At 45.9% G+C, this 18838-nt stretch overlaps 1 protein-coding gene across 3 annotated transcripts in view; it reads left to right on the top strand.

Moving 5' to 3' along the window:
• The window catches only part of LOC135378435 (uncharacterized), a 662816-nt gene that overhangs the window by 575441 nt on the left and 68537 nt on the right, over positions 1-18838 (top strand). The window lies entirely within an intron of this gene.

Genomic DNA, 18838 nt, shown 5'->3' with positions numbered 1-18838 from the left:
TCCACTGGCGCCAGCCGTCCCCACGTTATGCCAGAACTGAAGCTTGTTACCGATAATAACGGGCCCAGCCGCAAAGTGCTTTCTCTTTGTCCTTTTCTGGACGGCGGGAAAAAATTAAGGGAAAATTTGATACAGAGAAAAAACAACAACAAACAAACAGATGTTCGGGCATATGAAGCTATCTTTCGTACCTTGAGAGAATCCATGACCAGACGGTTCGGCCATGTAGAACGTCTGTCCACAACAGCGACTTGGCTCTTCGACTACGAGCCGTAATCAACGTGTTTGAAACAGCAGCCGGTCCACCCAACGTGAGTGTACGTAGCCCACGCTAACTGTAGAAGTAATCTCTAACACAAAGCGCTGTCAAAAAAAAAAAAATAAAGTAAAGTGACAGCACTCCTATAAATCTTGTGTAACAAACAGGTTGATCTTACAATGCAACCACCTGTTTTTAACACAAATGAGATACGAGAACTGTCAGCTTTTCTTTCACTGCGCTATGTGAAAGTAAGTATCTAAGTCAATAGAAATGAGATGTTGATTTGCTACCTGCATTTGTATTCTATTTATACCGCACATAAAACGAGTCCCTCGTATTCCGATACGAGTAATTTCTGCTTAGCGATGTTAGAGTTAACGACGTAACACAAAGGGGTCAAAAGATCCAAGCCTGGCGAACCCTCAGACGAGTCAAGAGATCCAACCGGGTCAAGTGATCCTCCGAGTCAAGAGATCCTCCGAGTCATGAGATCCATCCGTGGATCTCTTGACTCGATGGATCTCTTGACCAGTTGGATCTCTTGACGTGGAATCTCTTCATCGTCATCTGAGCTCCAGGATTTCCGGGCGGTACACATTCAAGTGATGTTGAGCAGCCTTGTCCTCGGTTGTATACGTCAACGTCTACATATTTTTCTTTCTACGCCTAACCTAACCTAACCTAACCTAACCAGGCGATACGAGCGATAAGTGTAAATCAAACATGTTTTCGCTGCAGTAAATAACTTTACCGATACAAAACGAATGACGACAACAATATGTCAAATACGTTTACGAATATGAAGAGTGCTTGCCCGAAATACTTTTCTTAGTTTGTTGCTAGTTTAACGTACGCCCTCTCAGTATCGAGGGGAAAGCTTACAAGCTTCCGTATCGAGATGACAACACAAACAATTCGAAAAGGAGAGATACAATCGAACCAGTGATTTAGCAAGACCCCCTACCCCCATGCGCCCCCAACAGCTCCAAAAATATTTGGTAATACCCCCCAACATTTTACCGGTGCACGTCCTACAACAGGGTCCTTGCTTGTGTTCATCTTTCGACGCATGTCTGAAAGGTAACGTAAGCCGTTACGACGTCGCTGTGATGATGACCCCCCCCCCCCCCCCCCCGTTCTTGGTATTCTGGATGAACCGCTGAATCGAAATCTCCCGAGAGCAGAGGCTCCCTGCAAGGAAAAGCAATAAGTTAAGCTTTGTAGGGTGAGCGGCAAGTGGCGCCACTCTGCACAGCGACTTTACAGTTGGCGATGGGAAACTGAGTTCTGTTGTCCTCTCCGATCGCCGTTCTTCCAAGATGTGTCGGATGTTTGTAACTTTATTCCTCACGGATTATAAACGTCACGGTTAACCCTACAGATTTGTACACTTGAAAGTCGCGTTTCTGTGTGCTCTCCTCCGACCATTGTTAAACCAAAGGTTGGGAGACAACGTACGTGGTTTTACGTGTGTCCAGCATCCTACTTTCAGATTCCTCGGAATATATTACCACTTCGTTACCTCAAAACTGTGAAACTGAAAGACTCTGTACATGTCCAATGACGATCCAGACCTGCGACATGGTTGAGTGGGTAAAAGCATCTGCTCGTTGGTGGAGCCTCCAAGGTTATACTGAAGATTCGAAGGTAGTCTGTTCGAGCCTTATACCACCGGCTATGCTCTCTGATGCTTTCTTTGGATTTTGGGACACACTTTCATGAAGGAACGTCGGTTCAGATTTCCATGAAGTCGGCCCAGGGTGCGCACGAACCCTTGCTCGCTGTGCTCACACGGAATTAAAAAAAAACAACTTTTGGTCAGCGACGCCAACCCGCAGTCTGTTATGCTCTGATTCTGTATTCATATATAGAGTGTTGCACCTGGGAAAAAAATCTATTTACCTGATCATAATGGGGTCAACACTATTTATCTCGGGATAGATCTTGCCATTACTTCTGAGCGCTTTTATCAAATTTAATTCCCGTGAAATTAAATTTTCCCAATTGATCTCCAAAATTTACCAAGTCAACCGCACGTCTTTGTTGCTGTGTCTTTTTTTTTTGTTTTTGTTTTTTACAGAAACAAAGCTCACGTCGGATTTTCCCTACTGCATTATAAAATACATTCCCTACTGCTTTGGTAATAGCTGAAAAAAAAAATATGCGAAAAACGTCGTTTAGATGCGCGAAAATTGTCGGCGGAGTTCAGTTATCCGCCAAATTAATGCGAGATGCGTTGGAAGAAACACTGTTTCCTTCTCGCTCTTCTTTCAGATAACTTTGTCTTCCAACTATGCTGCCGTTATCTGCAGAAGCTTGGAAAGGGGAAAGTGAAAGGGCAGGTACATGGCCTCCTCGCATTGCTTCTTTCGGAGATCGAGCGCAGCCGCCAATTTGCGCGTCTCGAAACGACGCTTTTCGCAAATTTTTTTCCTCCTATTACTATTGTATTAGCGAATGTATTTCCCCATAAAATGGGGTAAATCCGGCATGTGCTTTGTGTTTCCATAAAAAGAAACAAAGAAAACGTGACGTTGACTCGACAACTTTCGGAGTTCAATTGGGAAAATTCAATTTCCCGCGTATTAAATTTTATAAAAGTGAAGTCGTGGCAAAATCTCCCTCGAGATAAATAGCTATGATCCCACGGTGTTCACACAAGTAGATTTGGAATATGAATATTTTTAACGTTAGCTGAAACACCCTGTATACAGGGTGCGGCACGAAACGTGTCATTTGGGGTTTATAAGCAAACGGTAGAACGGAAAAATATGCGGTCAACGGCTCCCGTGCGGCAATTAACTTTGCCATCTTCAAAAAATACTTTTGTTGAATTTCAGTTACAATCAATTGAAATTTCTTAATTGAACGCTGAAATTTGACTAGTCAATATGACGTTTTCTTTACAGAATCAGGAAGCCCGTAGCGAACTTAGTCGAATATACACCGGAAGCCGAAATTCAGTCGCTACGCTCTTAATGATGAACTTCACCGCATTGCACGCTCCTAGCTGACCATCACGTCGAATGACATCGTTCTTCTCCCTGATTTGCTGGAAACGGGAGGCGTACGCCATTTTTGTGGCAATTATGAAAGCGTCTGCATAAGTGTCACAAAAAAGGCGTACGCCTCCCGTTTTCAACAAATCAAGGCAGATAACGATATCATTCGAGATGATGGTTGGCTAGGAGCGTGCTATGCGGTGAAGTTCATTTTTAAGGGTGTACGTCTGTACCCAGAAAGTAGTCTTGGTTATCGATTCCATAATTAAGAAATGATGGCTACCATGGTACTGTCGTCTGGTGCGCCTCTTGTCCGCTATATGGGCTTGTTCCACATGCAGTGCGTCTTATTCATAACACATGCATTAACTATATAGTCGGCAAGACGGCAAGTTTTGCAGGTGCATGCTTGGAAAACGCGCTGAGAATTGATCTCGTTGAAGTGTGAAAGACGAGTATACTAGACGTCCGCAAAAACGAATGTTTTAATACTCTCTGTTGACAACTTTCCGCAGTCGCGTTTTCCCTGCTCGGCATTTTTCGGTTTGCTTTTTTGTTCTGTCGTGCTCGTGTGTAATCCATGACTTTGCTCCCCCGAGATAAATAACTATGATCCCATGGTGTTCACACAAGTAGATTTGAAATATGCATTTTTTTAACGTTAGGTGAAACACCCTGTATACAGGGTGCGGCACGAAACGTGTCATTTGGGGTTTATAGGCAAACGGTAGAACGGAAAAATATGCGGTCAACGGCTCCCGTGCGGCAATTAAGTTTGCCATCTTCAAAAAATACTTTTGTCGAATTTCAATTGCAATAAATTGAAATTTTGTAATTGAAACGTGAAATTTGCCTAGTCAATATGACGTTTTCTTTACAGGATCAGGAAGCCCGTGGCGAACTTAGTCGAATACACCGGAAGCCGAAATTCAGTCGCTACGCTCTTAAAAACAAACTTCACCGCATTGCACGCTCCTAGCCGACCATCACGTCGAATGATATCGTTCTTTTCCCTGATTTGCTGGAAACTGGAGGCGTACGCCATTTTTGTGGCAATTATGAAAGCGTCTGCGTAAGTGTCACAAAAAAGGCGTACGCCTCCCGTTGAAATACGCGCCTCAGAAAAAGCCGATTTTCACAATTTTTTTGCACTCGCTGTAGCATTAGAGATTTCGCCTTCCGGTGTATTCGACTAAGTTTGCTACGGGCTTCCTGATTCTGTAAAGAATACGTCATGTTGACTAGGCAAATTTCAGAGTTCAATTAAGAAATTTCAATTTATTGCAATTGAAATTCGACAAAAGTATTTTTTTGAAGATGGCAAACTTAATTGCCGCACGGGAGCCGTTTACCGCATATTTTTCCGTTCTACCGTTTGCTTATAAACCCCAAATGACACGTTTCGTGCCGCACCCTGTATACATTTAAAAAACAACTGCAATTCCGCGGTATCAATTTTTCGCGAGCAAGGCACGGGGCGTACATTCGCGGCCACCAATTTCGCGAGTTCTTGATGCAGAAGTTTCAGGCTTGACAGGCTCACTTCGTTTAGGCCCAAGATGATGAATGCAGCATTGCGCGTATCTGCCCTGCAAAGCACTTGAAATATTCAGAAGTAACCGCCAAAGATCAAGTGCGAAACTAAAATTTCCAATTACAGCATGGTTGTCGAGGTGTCAGTTCTTGCTAGAAAATTTCCCATTTTAGCGGCTAACAAACATTAGAGTTTCTACAGTATTTTATGTCTCTATAGCTCCTCTCAATACTCCACCTGCACGACCGTACATCACGGCTCCGAGCGAAGAAAAGTCGTGTCGTTTCGAACAACTGGCCCTCATTCAGCTTCATTTATTTTGTCACGACGACCACGGTTCCCCTTCACTTCCGCAATAACAATGAAACCAAGGCGATGCATCACGTTAATCTACATGCGGAAACTACGCATAACACGGGGTTATCCAACAAACCGAAAGTAACTCCCCTTGCGCTATCGCCGAACACCCTGACGCTCACAACACTTCTTCATGCGGATTGATTACCACAGGTCTGTAGCGTGCATAGCAGACGAGACCAATATCTCAGCTGGTCCAGATGGCGATCTTGATCGACGATTTGCGGAAAGTAAGTTGCCCTTGATAGGCTGTGTTCAATCCCGTCATCGAAATGGGAGGTTAACTGGATGAGCGAAGGAAGCGTTAACCCCTTTATGACCCCGCCCTATCTCGCGGTACGTCTGAGGTACAAGTCGTGACAACGGAATTTATGCTGCAACTGTTGGTGTGTGCCAGATCATTGCATTCGATAGGTTGGGAAAGAATGATAGCTTAAACAGAAAAGGGGAGGAGGGGGGAATACCTGAAAACCTGTTTGGGTGTCAGATGAGTCACAAGCGAATGATCCTGCTTATTTGTTAGTTGTGGTGCATGCCTTTTTTTTTTTTTTTTTGTAATAGTGTGTACAGCTTCGGGCTCAGAGGTTGACGTGCTGCTTGGGTGGGTTGGCCTGTGTGAAACCTCCTCGTTGCAGGGTGCATCGAACGGTTTCTTCGTTTAAGGTTGTGATTCCTGTTGTACAGCAGGTTCGAACAGGCAACAAAAGAGCACGAGGAATGTGCGGGGAGAACGTGAGGGCAACTAAAGCGCGGTTGAGAGCGCACATCTCCGGAAGTCCGCTGTGGCTTCTCGTTATGATCTGTTCGACTTCAGTGAACGGGACGTGCATTTCCTCTCAACTGTTCTCGCTAGAAGGAGCGCCTGAATGTGGGATTATCCTCTGCAAGTGTTATCCAGAGAAGACTAAAAACACCTGTCCTGCTTTGTGTTGCTTGAAAGTCCGCAGAAAGCTCTTCTTAACTACAGCTATCCGTTTGCAGTCAACTGCAATTCACATTTCAAAGTAACGCTGTTACACTTCTAGCACACATATATTATTCAACGATGCAGGAGCAGGATACGTGCACACTTTTTTCGGAGCTTCATCCGCGACTTGCACATCGAGATCTTCATCTTCGGTGCGCAGCACACCGCCCGAGTCGTTCCAATGTGCATTTTACTGGAGCACCAACGTTAAATTATTACATTAACCTACTTCACGGCCCCGTGTCAATCCGAACGCTCCGTAAATACAACCATCCCTGTTTGTTTTTTCTCACCATGGAGCTCAGCGTAACAAATCCCATGGAACCCGTGCCTTCTGAGCCTCGGCGCTCATTTAGTGACTCTGACCCCAATTGCGCTGTGAACCATGTGCCACAGCACTGTCATGCCTCCTCAAAGCCTAGCCTTGGTGTAAGACCATAACTGATTGCGACATAGAGACGTATTTAACCTCCGAGACGTATACTCGAAATAGTCTCAGCACTCCGGGGAGAGGAGCCCAGCTGAGGTGGAGAGGAGGTGAGGTGAAGTTGTCTCTTCCGGACCTGATTCATCGACGCGAGATTCCTGCATTTCCGTCGCCGCTATGGCGCACTGAAGAGGTCGACCTGACACACATCGGCAAGGCGTGCCGCCTATTTTTGCCCCCACTATGCGAGACGCAGAAGACCTCAAGGGGAGGGTTAACCCTGTAGGATGTCTCTTGGGCAGCGCACCTGCTTTAGCGTCAATGCATGCGTCAATGTGGGGGAGGGAAAGTCGCCTGTTGGCGCGTTCGTTTCCTGTCCTGACTCGAAGTATGAGTCATAGCTGCATATTTTGCTTGTCCGGGGAACATGGCAGCGTTCGTTAGTGACGGAGTTGAGTTCGAAACAATCGTCACCACAAAAATCATCTGTGTCCGCAGAAGATGGTATAACGTAACCGAATTTGGTCGCTGCATACTCTACCTGATTGTTCTTTTGTATTGTTAGGATAGCGCTGAAATTCTGTATGGTGGAAAGTCACGTTGTCTTTGCGAAGTGCTGTGCTAAGTGCGCCTGTCAGAAGACGAAGAATAGTTATGCTCACTACTTGTATCTCTCGTAACGCACAAAAAGTGTTTGCCCAACTTTAATAACCGAGCAGAGCTAGGATTACAGGCACTAGCGAATATAGTTAACCGTGTGCGTGGAAATTTGGTACACTAGCTGAAAGTATTTCGTTTCGCCGTTGCCTTTGTCTTGTCGAAACGAATTGCAGGGTTTTCACTTTCCAGATGCACCTTCGATTTGTTTATTCGAACATTATTTTACTCATTTCGACGCCACTGGCTGCACTGTGTTATTTACCCACGCAAGGTGACATAATCCCTACGTGTAACGAAAGAAGTTTCATAAACATGATGTACTGAATTTTCTGTGCTTTGTGAGGTCAGAAGTACGACCTTGAAAAGTGCTGGTAACTATTTTGCATTAAAGAACCCGGAGCTTCTGCATGAATTAAACGGCTGGTTTGTTTGGAACTTTCTCGGTTATTGCTATGCTATGCTATGTAAAGCTATGCTATGTAAAGCTCACTTTTTACTTGTACCTACGTATATTGTTATTGCACAAATCCCACTTGTGCATAGTATGATCACCAGGTTTCTTTCTCACATTATGTACCATAGGAGTAAAACAGTACCGCTACACATGGCCGTCTCTGTGCCTGACGTGTCATCACTCAACCCCAGAGGTCGGCATTTCGGCTCACGATCACAATTATCTGATAAGGGGTATCCACCTCACACTCACTTTGAACTCAAGCAAAGGTCGATATCGCGCCCTGTATCTCGTATCCACGATCACAATATTTTGAGCAGCTTAATATTGTCAGACCAGTCCAGACTATAAAAGCTGGTGATCGTAGACAACAACGCCACCAACCAGACGGATCTCACACGAGTCAGTATGACTGATCGCACTTTCACGATCACGAAGTCAAGAAACAAGAAAACACGCAATATCGGTTACAGCATGTCTTAGTGCACTCAGGAGATTGAAGTATCACACACAGAAATGTACACCTGAGTTACTTGATCTCAAAACTTGTTTGTAGCGCGACCTTGATCGAGACTGAATGTTGCGGGGGCGGCGTTTGGCAGAACGTATTATCCTATCCTAAGTATTATCCTAAGGCGTACGTTTGATGGAGGATGAATCACATATGGTTCTGAATTTTGATAAACAGATTGGGATCACAATAAATATTCCGCATTGTTTTCTTTTTGTTTTTGTTTTTTCGGAAAAGCCTTAATGCATGATGATAGCCGCCCGAATACGCAGTGTGAGAGCGACGAGGAAATTAAAATTTTGTCCATAATGCAAAACTCTCTAGCGTGTACTCGAAAGGAGGAAAGCAGTGTTGAGCAATTAGAAATATATTTTCAGGCTAGTTCATCTGGTTCTCGGTAATTAGTGAAAAGCACCAATAAACGTAGACCGCTAAGTTTATCACGCGGTCGATGAAAATGCTTTATACACCGTCGATCACCGGAATGAGTGCATCAAATCAATCAATTTTAATTCCTTTGACTTCATGTTGAACTACAATAGACAGGGCAAATGAAACCATCCCCCAAAAATAAGTAATCATGTACTATATCCCGCCTGTCACAGCCCACAGGTAAAAAATGCTTCTGTTTGATAACGAAGCGGGGCCCAGATCTTTAACTTGTCGCTATCCCACAACGCGCGTTAAATGCATCACTTCGGCTCGTGATTCGCCACGAGCTCTTGCGCGAGCCTATACACACAGCGGCTTTGGAGCGCGCAAACTTTAAATATAACGATAACGATCGCTACGTGAAAGTTGAAGATTAGGAGATTTAGGACGCATGGAGTAGTGCGTTCAAAGTGTACGACATTCCTGCTATACTTGCCGCCGACTGTCTTCAAATTTATAATATGGCCATCAAAAGCCACCGATAGGTGGTGGGCGAAATACTCACGCAGCAACTAATCAATAAAGCTGAATGCACGGGTCACATGAGCGGGAGGGGGGATATATTTATTAGACGAAAGGGAAAAAAACGGGGGAAAGGTCAGCCAAACAGTACGTCGGCTTGCTATTCCGCAACAAAAAGAAAATTAATATTAAATATTGAAGATGAAGACAGAAGAATAAAATAAATAAAAGAAAAGAAGGAAGAAAAGACGAAGAATGGAGATGAATAAAATAAATAAAGAAACAAAAAGAACTGGCGATTTGACAAAATCAATGTGCATACGCACGAGTGCCAGCCCAAAATCACCTACTCAAAAAGTTCAAATCAATTTTGCATAACAGTGGGTAAGTAGCAGGCGCGGTTCCGACTTAGACGCACAGGTACCTATTTATGTACAGAACAAGTACACATTTACAGCATTTACTCTTGTCTCTGACAGGCGAAAATAGAAAGAAAGATGTCCCTATGCAAAACGCTCCGAAAAGCAAGTGCGAATGTGTAGTAGTACTTTGAGCATCAACGTCAGACCGATGTAGCGAAAAACAGCGACCTCGCGTCAAGATGAGTGCGCACTCACACGATAATGGCGTTGAAGGGAACGATTTCCCAAGTAGCACAATGTACTGAAAGTCGAATGCAATAGTGGTGGACGGTATGTGTCTTATCAATGCTCTTTAGTTTCACGCATCTGTTCACGGTCTTCCACCTACCCGTCTCAAACCTATTGCACTCGACTTTCAGTGCATTGCACTGCTTGGGTTCGTTCGGAGCCGTACACAGTGGTTCCCGTTAGTACCGCTGTGGGACGTCACAACATGAGTGCACTAAGCGAGTTCACGATGGGTGTGTTCGATTAGACTTGCACTCCCTGAACCAGTTCCGGGCGGTGCAGGGCCAGTTCTGAACTAGCGCAGCACTAGGCCAGCTCCAGTTCAACGGTGCAACACTAGTGCCGCCGCGAAACGAATATCGAATTGCAGCGCTAGTGCAGGCCTTCTGCTCTCCGCGAGTCTTAACACCGCTACGGATTGTAAGAATGCGTGTGACATTTCAATCATATGTGCATTGCTGCTTTTTAATTTCGAACACAATGAAGTGTTCAACAATTGTGCAAACAGTCATGGAACCTGTGAATTCTGACAGCGAGGACGAAGAATTCGACGACCTGGTAACCGTCATAGCGTTGAATCTTCTGCGAACTGACAGGAACCGTGTACCAATGTACACCGAAATTATAGTGAATCGTTATTTCGACTTCGAATTCAAACGTCTCTTCCGGCTCTCTCGGGACACGTTCGAGAATTTGGTTCGAGAATATTATTTGCCTTGTGTCGGGTCTGCTGCCATTGCCGCCATTACTCTGCACTACCGTTGAACTGACCCCTGCGGGAGTGCAGAGTTTCATTACACTAGGGCTACACTTGGCGTGCACTGGTTTGAAACGAACGAGACGGTGCAGAGGGCGCTCGGGCTGCACTGTCGAAACGAACGGGCGAGTGCAGCACCACCGGAACTGGTTCAGGCAGTGCAGGCCTAATCGAACGTACCTGATATCTCTGTGTAGCGTGAGTGCGATCACAATAATCGCGTTGCCATGTCAACGTGATAGCAGATTATCGCATAGGTGCTGCCATGCTGTATTAAAACGAGTGGGACTCATGCCCGATACGATCGACGATCATGATTGTGCGTATCGTGAGTTATCACTCATGAGTAATTTTGCTGAGCTCTGCATTCAACGCGCTGCATCTATCAGCGTGACATCTCACGAGCTGCAGTTTTAATCGTCTCCAACCGGTGCTCTATATGTAACAACATGGTTGAACCTCCTGGCCAAGGATAGGTATCACTCAAACTTCACAACTGTAAATGTTGAGCGAAACATAGTAAGCTCCATGGAGCTGCCGGCAACATCACCAGCCGAACTTCAAAAGAACAACGCCCAAAAAGGAAGGGCTAGGCTTCACGCAGGCCTGTTTCGTCACGGTTTGGTGTCCACTCCACGCTGTACGATATTTATATGCGACGACTCGTGCAACTGAATGAAAGGTCTATTGTGAGGATGCATCGCAACACTGGCAACTGATCAGTATCCGTGCTCAGGAGGAAGGGCCGAACGCAACCTGCGCTCCAAGCATTTTATTGCTCGCGTGCCGTGCACGCTAATGACGCTGGCGATGATGCTCCCACAGTGCCCCACCCCTCCCTTCCCACGAGAGTTGTTCTATGTGGTGACGAGTGGTATATGACGGGGCAAGCTGACAAGGCACGTACAAGGCCGGTGGGCCTCAGGTGGCGGTCCCAACTTCGAGGCGGGACTGGCAGGCAGTGGTTTATCCCAACACCTCCCACTCTCAACACCGACCTGAGCTTTTTTGACCCTCTCCCGCTCTCCCTCCCCCCCCCCCCAAGAAAAAAAAAGAAACCTACCGAAAGCGTCAAAAAGTACACAGTCAAGAGTGTCACACACCCTACAAAAATTCCAGTACACCCCTGAGAAGAAAACCCTGCGCAGTTCCCTGCTGGCAGATCTGTTGAAGCCAGATGTGATCAGCTGAAAGTGGGTTTCAGCCGTTCGGAGGAAACCTTTTTCACACGACCGTTGATTAGAAGCGTAAAGTGATTCAGTGACTGTCATATGACTGCGTATGGGCCGGTGGTGCTAGGGCTCATGACTACATCACATCGGATACGTACGTGAGATCACCACAAGAGATTCTTTATCAGTGAGAACAAATGGCAAGTCGCTCTCACAGGCCTCAATTGCTCCGTCGCCACAGTACACCTCACAAGGAAACTGATAGGTAACGCTCTCCTTTGACGTCATCGAAGCGAAACTCTCACGACCAAGTGCATGGAAAGGACGACGACGCATTGCGACGGCGTAGCGTCCTGTCGTGTTCTTAAACATTTCTACGACCAACCTGTCCTTGTTCGGAACTCCTCAAACTCAATGACACACTGCCGTCGTCGCAGTCACAACAGCTATAGCTTGCGTGCTGTTAATATCTTGTCTATCATATATACAACCGTTGTTGGAGCATGTTCGTTTGTTACTTTCTTTCGTCAATATATTCTTAGATACAGTTTTCCAAGTGCGCAAACGACATAAAATTTGGCCTGTCCTTTTCAATTATGTGTCCTGCACAACAGAAATAACAAAAGAAAAAAGAAATCTCGAAGAAAACAATTTCTTGAAAGTTCAATAACGAGTTTCCTTTTGTTGGACCTACACTGCCAAGAGCATCCGTAGTGAGTTTTAGTATTACGTACGCTGTCGCCTTTGCGTACGTAAGGGATAGCGTACGTTATATTAAAACTCACTAATGTCAATGACGTTTTCAAGTACAAGTACGTCAGTGATGCCACAATAGTGAACTATACAGAAATTTCGTCCTCGCAAAGGTTTCACGCTTTTCAAACGCGTGACATATTGGTATTTTCTTCTTCACGTGCTAAGGCTGAGACACATGTACGACGAAATGTGCGACCCGTCGTGCGACCCGTCGTGCGACCCGTCGTGCGACGCGTCGCAGCGCAACGCATCCTGGGACGGATTCTAGAGAAATAGGTCGTCGCAGCAGCTCTCTACGACAAGTCGCAGCGCGACAAAACTGCTTGGATATCTCCGCTCCCGTCGGTGAGTTGTCGTGCGGATGTAGTGACGTCATGAACCAAGCAGCCAATGATGCTGCCTCTCTGGTAGATGCGATGGGTCCGAGAAAAAATGGCGAACAGTGTGTGTTCTGAATACAAACAGTGGCGGATATCGTCGTGTTGCGCCTTGAAAGACACGTGAAATAAGGAATGAATTGTTCTCGTTTACAGTGTTTTACGAGTGAGCACATTTGGTTATGTTAAATAAAGTGAAAGCGAGTGTATTGCTGGCCGCGCTGTTCTAGCAACACGGCGGTCCAGAGCGACAAGTCGTAAGGATTTCGCCGCCCATGTGTCAGCTGATGCAGCACGCGACAACTCGTGACACGAAACTGTGCGACTCGTCGCACGACGGGTCGTGCATTTTGTCCTGTATGTGTTTCGCCCTTGAACGTCCTCAGGTGATTGCCAACGAATCCGTCTTCAAATGTATGCGTCGCTCACTATACATCGTAATTGTTCTCGTTTTCATTGAGTTCTTGCTATCACGCTTGCCACTAGCAATTTCGCTTATTTTGAAAAACGCCAAAAACATTAGCACTGTTAGGTATTAGTCAAAGAACAAGCAACGTTGGAGAAATCCTTATAGCTCTTTTCCTTATCCTTATATATCCGTATACATTATCCTTATAGCAAAAAAAGAAAAAAGCAAAAAAGATTAACGGAACATATGCCGACAAAGTGTGAAAAATATATATACACCGATAACTGAGAGGATCATAGCTGTTCAAATAGGTAATAAACTATAAACGAAACACGAATGTTATTATTCAATATTAATAAATCATAAATAAATACTCTATAGAAAGTTATAAATTACTTCTGAAGGAAGTAGTAGAAAGTATATAAACAACGAAGAAGAAGAGGAGGAAGAGGACACATGTCTTTAGAGGACGAAGTAGCCTTATAGACTCGGTGTTGCAGACTGACCGGTCACTCTTGACCTCGTGTAGCTGCCACGGGTATCTAAAAACGGTAAGTTTAACGCTTTCGTGCAACTTTTCTAACGCACGAAACGTTTAGGAATCTCCGAGCACAGTAAAACCTCGTGACGAGCGCTTCTTCGGCGCGTTATCGTGCCATGCAGTATAGGCTTACACAGGACGTACATTTCGGTTGAGTAAAGCTGATTTGGCAGGTTCGGTTCATGTCAAGCACGCGGCAAGGCACCCATCAATTTTTGTTTAATAAGAGCCTGAATGTATCGGTTTCTTCGGGCTCGCTTGGTACAGCTGTCATATACCAGACATATTCGAGACTGCGTTTACTACGTATACTTTCACATACGTGAAGTCAAAGTTCAGTCACATTTAAGAACGATCTTTGTTACCCATTTTCATTGTGTTACTGTTTCGTTTTTCTTCTTCCTCCTGGGTGTAATATACGAAGATGCTGTTCTGCGTAAAAGCAACACTGTAACCACTGCTAAAAGGAGATGACCAGCAGTGTGGCCGGTAGAATACAAAGTCAGCTCGGTGGTGAGATGGAGTCGCGTCGGCGGTTTTTCCCTGGGTTTTAATCTTGCAGACGTGTGTCGGCACACAGGTTCCTCGTGAAGTGAGCCCAGGACGCGTAACTACCACCATCCTCCCAAGCCACATAACGAGCTCCATAACATAACATAACCAGCTGCCATTCGCAGTCCGCATCCGCTACGCCGCCCGCTCATTGCCGCAGCCGCGTCGCGGTACCAACGCCCACAGAACTTTGAAACAAAAGCGAAAGGAGGGCGGGATATTCCGAAAAACCAGTATCTTGTGTGTGTATTGGGAGGGGGGGACATCACAGAAAAGTAAGTTGCGCAAGCCAACTCGCTGCATTACGAACTTTTTTTTATCCACGACTCTCACATGCATACCTATATATGATATGAGTACGAAGCCATGCACTCACGACGATCTGCACCCCCCCCCCCGCAAAAAAGAAAAAAACTGTCCTCGTGCAAGAGTCACGTTTATATTTTCATGAACGACAGACCCCGGTCATCCCAAGACATCAATAAGAGCTATGCCCTTTAAGCGCATATTCGTGATGTCTGTATTTGTCCTGTTCCGAATATGCCGTTCTGATAATCTCGTGTCCCCTTGGCAGAAGCCACGCACTTTTCCTTAGAATAACAGCCCCCTTTAATCCAAGGTGACTGATCGGAGACATATTCAGTTCAAGGTTGCCGAGCGAAAGGGAATCTGCTCCAGTTTGGTCTGTCATTTTCACGCTGTGAATGAAGTGCGCGAGAGGGATGATGGCCTCATCCAGCGTGCCATGTAATGCGGTCGGAAGTTACTGACATTGGGAGATTTTTATTTTGCTCTCTCCGCGTCGGTATTTACGAGTGATCCTATATGTTGCGGCTTTTAATTTCACTCGTGGGCAGTTTCAGCGAACAAAGATCTTTCGCCGCTGTCCCGCGGGTTCACGTAGGCTTTTGATTTGCCTGTCAAGGTTAATTGGCTCCGGGTGTGCTTTACACATGCAAGTATAGTCTTGCGTGCCCTATTTAATTGCTTTAATACACATTTAAATGCGTTTTATATACCCCATTTTGTCTCCACGTACTTACCAACTCGCTTGGGCTGCAATCACATCGCACGATATCACGCGCACCGGAATCAAATCGTTGGCCTCCACCTCGTGTGCGGCAAGGAGGCAGTTCTTCTCACCCTTATTGGTTTACTAAATTACTAAATAAATGGTCCTTTCTTCTGACGTAGAATTTTGTCTTTCCGATGGTTTATGCCGGTGGCGGTTAATAAATTTCAGGTAACGTTTCGGCGGTGCGGTTTGGTGGAGGGTTAAGTTAATGAAATTATGATTAGCGAGATTCCTATTTATGGATCATCTAATTAACTAGTTTAATCGATAAAATAACGCAATTTAATTAACAGTCCCTAAAGTGAATTTTCACGGCCAAAACATCGCTGACCAGCGGCATGGCCGAGTGGACAAAAGCCATTCGGTCCCTGGTGGTAGCTTCAAGGCTGTGCTGGAGACTTGGAGGTGGTGGGTTCAAATCCTATCGCCAGCTGTGCTGTCTCAGGTTTTTCAGAAGAATGTCGGTACAGTTCCCCTTGAAGTCGGTCCAGGATGCGTACTAATCCCCTTGCCCCCTCTCTCCATCTGTCGACGTCGTACGCCACTCATAGCCACACTTGCTTCGTGGCGCTAACACGGAATAAAAACAAAGAGCATCGCGGACTTGTCCGAGGTAGAGTCACTAAATAAGCTACGCTTCAGAGTATCGACACTGAGTTCCAAGAGCAAGCATGCGCCATCTTGTTTCCGCGACGCTTCCCACGCGCACTGCGCACTTTAGCGCACGATGCCATCTATCGTGCGCGGGTGAAATGTTCCTTTCGTTTACAAGCAGCAGTTGACGGCATTAAGCTCACATTGACATCTTCGGGACGCTCTGGTGGACAATACACGGATTATCGCACAACAATCATACACGCTTCTCTGTCCCACAGGGAGCATTATGTGGGGTGGGGATGGTAGTGGTGTGGTGCGGAAACAAGATGGCCTCCTGCTCTTCCTTGGGCCTCAGTGTCAATACTCAAGCCAAGCTTATTTAGTGACTCTAGTCCAACGGACGGAGCCCCCCCCCTCCCTCTCCCTTTATTTTTGCACCTTTCATGCGCACACTCATCATTATCATCATTCCCTTCTTTTATGAGCTTCGGTAACCTGCAGGAAACGAAGACTGCGCCGACTCACTCGAAGGCGCATTTATATTATTTAAATACAACTCGATGCGAGATTTGACAAACTCTTTGTATTGACGCTGTTGATACTGGTTTTCCTTCCCCGTAGAGTGCTGCAAGTTCTTGTTCCAGCTGTCCAAGCGGCAGCTGTTTCTGTAGTTCTCTTTCATTGTTATTTTGCGTCCATCAAGGTTGAGGTGGAAGGCGCATTGTGCGCCGGCAATTATTGCCAAAAATGGATGGTCAAGGTGCTTTAGGGCCGTATGACTTGAGCAACTCGTTTGTCGTTCCTGTTATTGGCAGAAGTTACGAGGGATGAAGCCTCGACCATATATGGATAATTGCGTTACAAAAATAGGAATAAAAGTGAGTAAGAGATTGGAATATACAGCCCAAATCATACTTGCCTGCAACACGTTAGCTGTGACAGGTCCTGAAAAGGACACAAAAAATTCAAAAATGTCTCCTCGCGGAATGGAAGATGCAGTTACCTTCACACTAACGCAAAAGGGACGGGATTAATCGGTTGCATCGTTCGTGATTTATTATCGATAGAAAAAACGCAATTTACCTGCCTCGGTGGCTCAGTCGGTAGCGTGTTCGCCTTCTGATCCCGAGATCGCGGGTTCGAACCCGGCCGAGGACGCCAGCAATTTGGTGGCAGGGTACAAGTTGCTTAGACACTCCGTCTTCCGCGAGGGACGTTAAATACGGGGTGCCGTGTGATGAGCTTTCATCGCACGTTAAAGAACCCTCAGGTGGGCAAAAGCAATCCACAGACCGACCGCTGTGTCGTCGCTCATTATCTCAGTTGTCTCGCGACGTAAACTCGCAATTATTATTATTATAAAAAACGCAATTTAAAACTTTCCCTCTTCAAAAGAAGTGCCACAATGCGGGGCGTTCTTGGATTGGTTTCCTCACGGTTTCCCGCGATGATTGGCCAAATCGTCTGCAGATGCCAATGAGAGAGCGCCCCGCATTGTGGCACTTCTTGAGAAGGAGAGTGAGAGTGAAAGCTTAAATAGCGGTTTCTTTCAATAATAAATCACGAAGGGCACGACCGATTAATCCAGTTCCTTTTGTGTTGGTGTCATACCGGCATCTCAGTTTGCGAAATGTTTGTACCTCAGGGCCTCTTTGAGCCTGGTGGCAAGATTTTGTTGCGACAAAACGGGTCGTGACAATGCGGCTCCGAGCTATAGGGCGTATGATAAAGAGACACTTGTTTGCATCGACGTCAACCTTTAGATTTGCAGCAAAGGGAGTAATAGACACGTAGAAAATCGACATCGCCAACACCGAAACTTATCTGGCTCCGACGTCACTGAGGACATTACTGAGTGAGGCAGTGCGGGAGAGGCGACGCGCTTTCGAGAACCAGTGGGAATCTCCCCTGACGCGAGAGCTTGACGTAGGGGTGTATTCAAGGGTGTGTATCTCGCGCACTAAGTGTTCGTAGAAATAATTATTTTGCTTTCCTCAAAACTGTTGCGCGCAGTACAATGCGTTACGTGATGTAATGAAGCACATATCAATGAAAGTGTCACAGCCCTCACGTCGAAAGCGAAAGGATGCAAGCCAAGACGGTGTAATTTCGTCGAGGTGTCATAACCTTGAGACTGAGGCGCCACAACAGAATAATAAGTCGATTGTGTGTGTTCTGTCGTGGTGAGGTCACGGCGCAACCCAGAGGATGTCACAACCCGTTTCAGCTTTTCGGATGAACCATCATCTGTTTGCAGGGGAGGCCGTATAAGTAATAATATCTTACTGGTTCCTGCAGCTATAGTAGTGTTCTCGGTGGCCACCTGCAGCTCCATCAGTTCGGTCATTTCAACTGGATTTCACACAGCGTCGGAGCCAAGAAAAAACGAATGTATGGGTGATGGGTCCCGCAATCATCTCTATTTCGTGTCTTACAACGGCGGTTCTGGGTCGCCTACACAGGAATGCAGCCTTCACCAGCAGAGAGCTAGTGGACAGTCCGACCGCTACTGGATGCTCGAGCTTCGTCGAGATCATATACTTAGCTGGCGTGTTGCAGGGAAGGCCATCAGTTTTACGTGCGCGTGAATATAGACCGCAGTTGAAATCCACTGCTGTATCCACAGTCGGTATAAGTAGCGGTGTTTTCATGACCGGTGGGTTGTCGTGAATATTCAACCAGTGCGAAACAAATCTGGTCTCGGTTGCACTCATGGTCTCTACTCTAGATATTCGAAGACATGACACAACAAAGAACAGCAGGTAGTCATGACTCTGAGTCTAGCTGTCGTCTCGCACATCTACCAGCCGTTTACAGTACCATATAGCTTGCTTCTTTAAGATGCGATAGACGCTCCGCAAACATTAGACTGCCTTTTATACCT

The sequence above is a fragment of the Ornithodoros turicata genome, chromosome 1 (assembly GCF_037126465.1).
Source record: "Ornithodoros turicata isolate Travis chromosome 1, ASM3712646v1, whole genome shotgun sequence".
NCBI classification, from domain to species: Eukaryota; Metazoa; Arthropoda; class Arachnida; order Ixodida; family Argasidae; genus Ornithodoros; species Ornithodoros turicata.
The sequence above is the reverse complement of the archived record's forward strand: the minus strand, read 5'-3'. Positions and strand labels throughout refer to the sequence as shown.